The sequence below is a fragment of the Vigna radiata genome, chromosome 8, assembly GCF_000741045.1.
Source record: "Vigna radiata var. radiata cultivar VC1973A chromosome 8, Vradiata_ver6, whole genome shotgun sequence".
NCBI classification, from domain to species: Eukaryota; Viridiplantae; Streptophyta; class Magnoliopsida; order Fabales; family Fabaceae; genus Vigna; species Vigna radiata.
In genome coordinates this window covers 23,365,509-23,371,843 of record NC_028358.1, presented here as the reverse complement: position 1 = coordinate 23,371,843, position 6,335 = coordinate 23,365,509, and positions in this window count along the sequence as shown.

Sequence of the window (6,335 nt, the reverse complement as noted above, 5' to 3'; positions counted from 1 at the left end):
TTTCTGGAATACAAAATCCTTGAGTTAAGAGAGTTTAAATCATCATTCAAAGTTCAACCACACTATCTTTTTAACCAATGTCACTCATTCCCAACTTTTTCCCTTTTTCATTTTACATTGAGTTCACTTTACATGCTTTTCCTTTTTTCTTCTTTTCTTTTCTTTCTCATGCATTTTTCTTTTTCATCTTTTGAACTCAATNCTTTTNCTTTTGCCTTTTACTTTCCCCATACAACCCCAAACTTGAACCTTTTCAACACATACATTTATTCTCAACCCTAACTCAAGGTAAATCAATTCAAACATGGGTTTTCATACTGTTTAAGGTCAAGGTTCAAAAAGGGTATATCATTTAAAATCCTTTGGGTGAAAATTTGGCTAAGTAAGGGCTTTCCAAGCATGGCCTTGATCATATGACATAAACATGCAATTCAATCAATTATCAAGATTAAGTCAATACCATCCATGATTCCCTATAAACAGTGCACACAACAATAAAACTCTGAAGCTCAATACCTCACAAAATCATGCTTTCTCACTTCTCACATGAATCCTGCTTAGCATCAAAATCACATTCATGAATCACTTACTCATTTGTTCACATAGCTAGTGAACCATCAACCTGGATATCAACATTCACACATTCTCAATCATCATCCACAATCAATCATCAATAGCAAGTAAATCATCATGCAATAATATTGAACCATTATCCAAATAAGTGTACAAGCCAAGCATAGACTCAAACATAAATTCAACCTAGACTACTAATTCAAAGTACAAAGAAAAAGAAAAAGAAAAATCCTTGTCCAAATGTTGGCAACCATCAGTAGATGCCATCAACACAGATCCTCATCTGAGTCATCATCCTCCTCCTCCTCCTGGGCATCCTCAAAGTCTTCATCCTCCTGGTCATCATCCTGTCCGCCTGAGGTCCCAACTGCCCCGGACCCACTGCCATGTCCCTATCCATGAGGCCAAGCCATCACACTACGGAACTCGTCAATAGTCCACCTGTGCACTGGTGGCTGGTCATAAAGTCCTATGATCATCTCGGTAGTGGCCACCTGCCCTTGCCTCCATCATAGACATGTACATGTCTCTCATCTGGAAAGGCTCAGGCTGTTGTGCCGGTACATCTGTAGGCTCATCCTCTTGTTGCGTTGCTGCCCTCCTAGGACGTCTCATAGGGACCGCTCCGGCTGGCTCGTCACCTCTACAATACTGATGAAAATAGGAGGCATCAATAGCTCTCCTCGGCCTCTCGAAGGGTGGAACTGAAGTGTCCACTCCCGCCTGCTGGCATAATATGTAATCAGGAACGGATGTCCCAGTGGTGTCCTGTTGCTCACAGTGTTGGCGCAGCTCAAAATTTCGCTGGTAAATGCCATCCAGTATTTAGCTAGTGGAGTTAAATCTTCCCTAAGGATATTCACCGGTGCTCCATTAGGGTTTCTCTGAAAATGCCTCCCAGGGATACACATTACTCACTCAATATCCTCATAATCCCTGGCCTTCCCCAGTATAGCAGCATACTTGCACTACTCTCCTGGCCACTCAGTTCATAGAAAAGCGTTGATGGTGTCAGGATCATAGCTGATCAAGTGCCCACGTACATAGCTCATGTACCTCCCTGCGGACACTCCTCCTCTCGGCAAGGCGTTAGCATAGAACTCCTTCACCAACTCAATACTGGCTGGTGCTGGATATGTCGTCAATCTCTCTCATCCTCGCCTTTCAATCTCTAAACCAAACTCTAGAGCCAAGTCAGGGATGTATATGGCTTTTCTCTCCATCAGCAGTCGCCTCTCCTGGACTGTAGCATAATGTTCTTCATGTTTCCTTGAAAGGAACCTCGAAGAATAATATCTCCTAGGTCTCTCTGGTTCCATCCTTTTATTGCCTATTGTCTTAACTCTTCTTGAGGTAGACATTCCTGCATAAATCAAATTCATCCAACAAAATTCACATAAACATCATTAGAGGTTAGTGCATCATCAGATCGTATAATTCTTGAGGAAAAACAGCGCTCTTCAAACATCAAAAATTTTGACATTTAGGCAAAACAGCTGCAGACCGCTCAGTGTCCATGAAGACCGCCCAGGCGATTTGCCTCAAGCCGCGCCACCGCTCAGCGCCAAAACAGACCGCTCAGCGGTGGCAGCTAGGGTTTTTCAAAATGTTTTCCTAAATGATCCTAATCTCCACTCTTTTGCTAATTTCATCAATCTAGACCACAATTATGCAATTCAATCAGTTCAAACAGTCCCTATTCTATAAATTCATGCATAGAAATCAAAAGCCCTAATTTATCATGTTCCTAAGCATGTTCATCAACAAATCCCCAAATTAGAAACCCGAAACATGAATGTGCATACTTACTTGAGTGAAGATTGTGAATGCTTGTAGAAAAATTGCTTAATTGATGATGGATATCCTCTCCAATGCAAGTCCCTCAACCAAAAACCCCAAAATTTAACAAAACAATGGTAGAAAATTGAATTTTTGGTGAGTGGGTGAAGAGAAAGTGAGGAAATCTCTCTAAAAAGCTCTTGAAAGTGAGAGAAGAATGTTAGGGCTTAGGGAGACCGCTCAGGCGAAATGCAAAGAAGGGTTTCAAAGTGAAAATTTTGAAAAACCGCTCAGCTTTTAAGCAAAACGGAGACCCTTAGCTCCGCAACCGCTCAGCGATAAAATGGACCGCTCAGCGGTCTGCGCTTAACTTCACTTCTTCTTCTTTTACTTTCCTTTGAGTAATCTTTCCCTTTAGCACTCAATTTCAACCTTCAATTTTTCAAATATATGCCTTTCCCCTCTCAGATGCAATCATTAACATACAATGCACTTAACACAGGATTAAAAACAAACAATCAACTGGGTTGCCTCCTAGGTAGCGCTTGTTTAACGTCAGAAGCCTGACCCAAACCTGTTTAGCACTCTTCAGTAAGTGCTTATCCTTCCACAACCATTCAGTAGGTGCACTTACCTTGTATCCTTCAGTAGATACATAAAAGATTTAGCATCCCTCAGTAGATGCCTCCCAAAAAAAATTGTTCAAAAATTCAATAAAGTACATGTAAAAAAATCAAATAACCCTAAAACTACAAATATTTATACAAAGTGGGATTTAGATACAATCAATTTATTCCATCCCGATTGGGATCTTCATCAACCCAACTCATCAGTTGCTTTCTATCCACTTTCTTTGTGGCTCTTGTGAATGGTTTCCTGATTTCTAGCTTGCCATCTTTCCGAATCTTAATAACAAGCCACTTCTTGTTCTTGAATCTCACTTGTGCTCCTATTGGAAGTGGTGTATATTCAGAGTGGATAGTGCCTCCTTTGTCAACCTCTTCATCTTTAGGTACCTGCAAAACATTACAACTATTAGAATTGGTACCTGATGTGTTGCTTTCTGGTGCAGCTTCTCTTCTTGACTTTTTATGTCTGTCCCTCTCCTTCATTTTCACTTTATTTCCTTTGGAGCAATTATACATTAACACATATTCTTGATCTTTCAAAGTTATTATTCCATCATGAATACGCATCGCCATTCTAGAAGTCCTCATAAAAGGTCTTCCTAAAATTAATGGAATCCTTCCTTCATTTTCCATATCCATGACTACAAAGTCAATCAAGAATTCCAACTCCTCAATACGGATAATTGCATCTTCCACCTTACGAGCTGTTTTCTTAACAGAACCATCTGCAACTGTTATAGTAGTGTTTGCTGGTTTTAGCACTAACCCTTTAATTGTTTTCAAGTAACTTAAGGGCATTAAATTTATACTAGACCCAGAATCTATCACTGCTCTTCCTATGTCCACATCATTTATCACGCATGGAAGAGTTAAAAATCCTGGATCCTTCATTTTAGGTGGATGATGTTCTTTTCTTGGTTGCACAAGTACTTCCTGTTATTCTTTTTCTGCATCTAGATTTATCACCTCTCTAAGGTAATAATTAATTTTCTTAGAATAAACAAGAATTTGAGGATGACTTTCTTCTATAGGAACCATAGTGATGGAAGCACCCTTGCAATTCAATCACGAACACTTCCAAAACCAGAGAAGGCAGTGCATAGATGGATGAAGATGAGGCACGGTATGTGTTTGATGGATGTCTCAATGAAGGTGTGTAGGTGAATCAATGAATCTCAATCTCCGAAAGCCTTCCAAAAGGGAAGGAAGCTAGAGGAGAATGTGCAGAATAAGCACAAAGTGTTTGAACTCTGAAAAGAATATCTGGAGCAATCTCAACAGCATTTCATTATTAATTCAAAGTTGCATTCCAATGAGATGAAGCTCTCTTTTATAGGAGAAGGAGAGCTATCAATCTTTCAGTAGAAGCTATCCTAATTGCACGTGATGGAAAACCAAGGTAGCTTGCGGAGGAAGCTTGTCCAGTTTGCTAGGTGCTCCATCTGAAACATGTGCTCAAGGAAGAAGATGACTCTCATCACCGTTGAGCGGTAGAAGCTTGTCGTTGAGCGCTAGCAGCAAGGTCTTCAACCTAAGCTCCTTTGCTTCTCCTTGCTTGGTTATTCATCTAAGTGTCTGCAAAGCTTTATTAATGACCTACAAAACATAGTGTAATGTATTTAGTTAGAGAGAAACATGCTAAGACTTTAGAAAGAAAAGCTTAAGTTCTCAATCAACTTCCTTTTCATATTCTTAGTGTAGTTGATGCCTCTTTGGATGGGAAGTCCCTTTAGGGGTTGCCATCACATAGTCACATGCTTAAATATTTCTCTCATCTGTCCATTGTGACTATCTCTTCTTTTCTCAACTTCTTCAAATCCCTCTTCTTCTTTCTCTTCTTCACCAAGCTTGTCACTCTCACTTACCTCTTCTTCATCACTGCTGATCTCAATCACTTCTTCCTCTACTTTTCTTTTCTCCCTTACTACAATAACACGACATTCTTCCTTAGGATTAACATCAGTATTAACCCTAGATTGATTCTTCTCTATGATTTCAATCCTCTTTGACAGTTGACCAAGTTGCGTCTCTAATGATCTAAAAGTAGCTTGACCATTAATATGGTCACCACCACAAAGATCACATAGTTGTTGTGCTTGAGAAACATTACATAATTCCTTTGGAAGTTGTGAGAGGATCTTTGTTAATGTATCTAGCTTTTGGGTCAAAAGATGATTTTGAGCTAGCATTGCATCATTTGCAGGTAAGTGCAAGACTCCTCTCTGTTGTGTAGGTGCGCCCCTTTCACTATATGCTTCTTGTCCATTAGCTGTCATACTCTCTATCAAGTCATAGGCTTCATCCTCAGTCTTTTGTTTGATATCACCTCCAGTTGAGGCGTCCAACATCATCTTAGACTGCATATTCAGTCCACCAAGGTAAGCAAGAACAATGGTTGTCTTGTCAAATCCGTGAACTGGTGTTTTCCTGAGTAGGCCTTTAAATCGCTCCCATGCTTGACTTAGAGTTTCTTCCATGCCTTGTTTAAATGATGAGATCTCCAGTTTTCCCTGAGTAACCTTGGACTGTGGAAAGTATTTGTTAACAAACTTTGTAGCCACAGCTTCCCATGTTGTAAATGTCCCTTCAAGAAAAGAATTCAGCCATGTCTTAGCATTGCCCTCCAACGAGAAAGGAAACAAGCTAAGCCTCACTCTATCATCTGATACACCTGCCATCTTGACTGTGTTGCATATTTCATTAAACACTGTCAAATGATCATAGGGATTCTCATTTGACAGGCCATCAAATGGTTTGCTTTGCATCAGGTGCATAAGTGCTGGATTCATCACCATATTGGTCGTTTGATCCGTAGGCATGACTATGTTGTTAAAATGGAAAGGGCCAACCGCATTTGATTGGTCTGCAAGAGTACGTCTTGGAGGAGTTCTTTCAGCCATCTCCTCTGTTCTTCTATCTGGTGAAGGTGATAATAATCTTTCAGGGGAAGGAAACAAATCCCTAGATGGGCGTCTGACTCTCCTTCTCCCCCTTGCCTCGCTTAAGCCTTCAAGAAGAGGTTGCGTATTTTTCTTGCTTCTAGTATGTCTGGGCTCCTGCTGCATGCACAAGAAACACAAACCCTAGTAGCACTTTTTTTATTTAAAAAAAAATAAAAAGATAAAAAGATATATACAATCAAGTCAAACTTAATCAGTTTACACTACTAGAAAAGTTAAACCACGAGTCCCCGGCAACAACGTCAAAAACTTGTTAAGCCCTTGGCAAGTGTACCAGATCATTATCAAGTAATATAATTGGTAAACCCAATATCGTTCTTCCCAAAGGACTCCTAGGCATTACTTTTCATGTAAACAAATTGCGTAAGACTTGAGAAAAGAATTAATTTGGTGG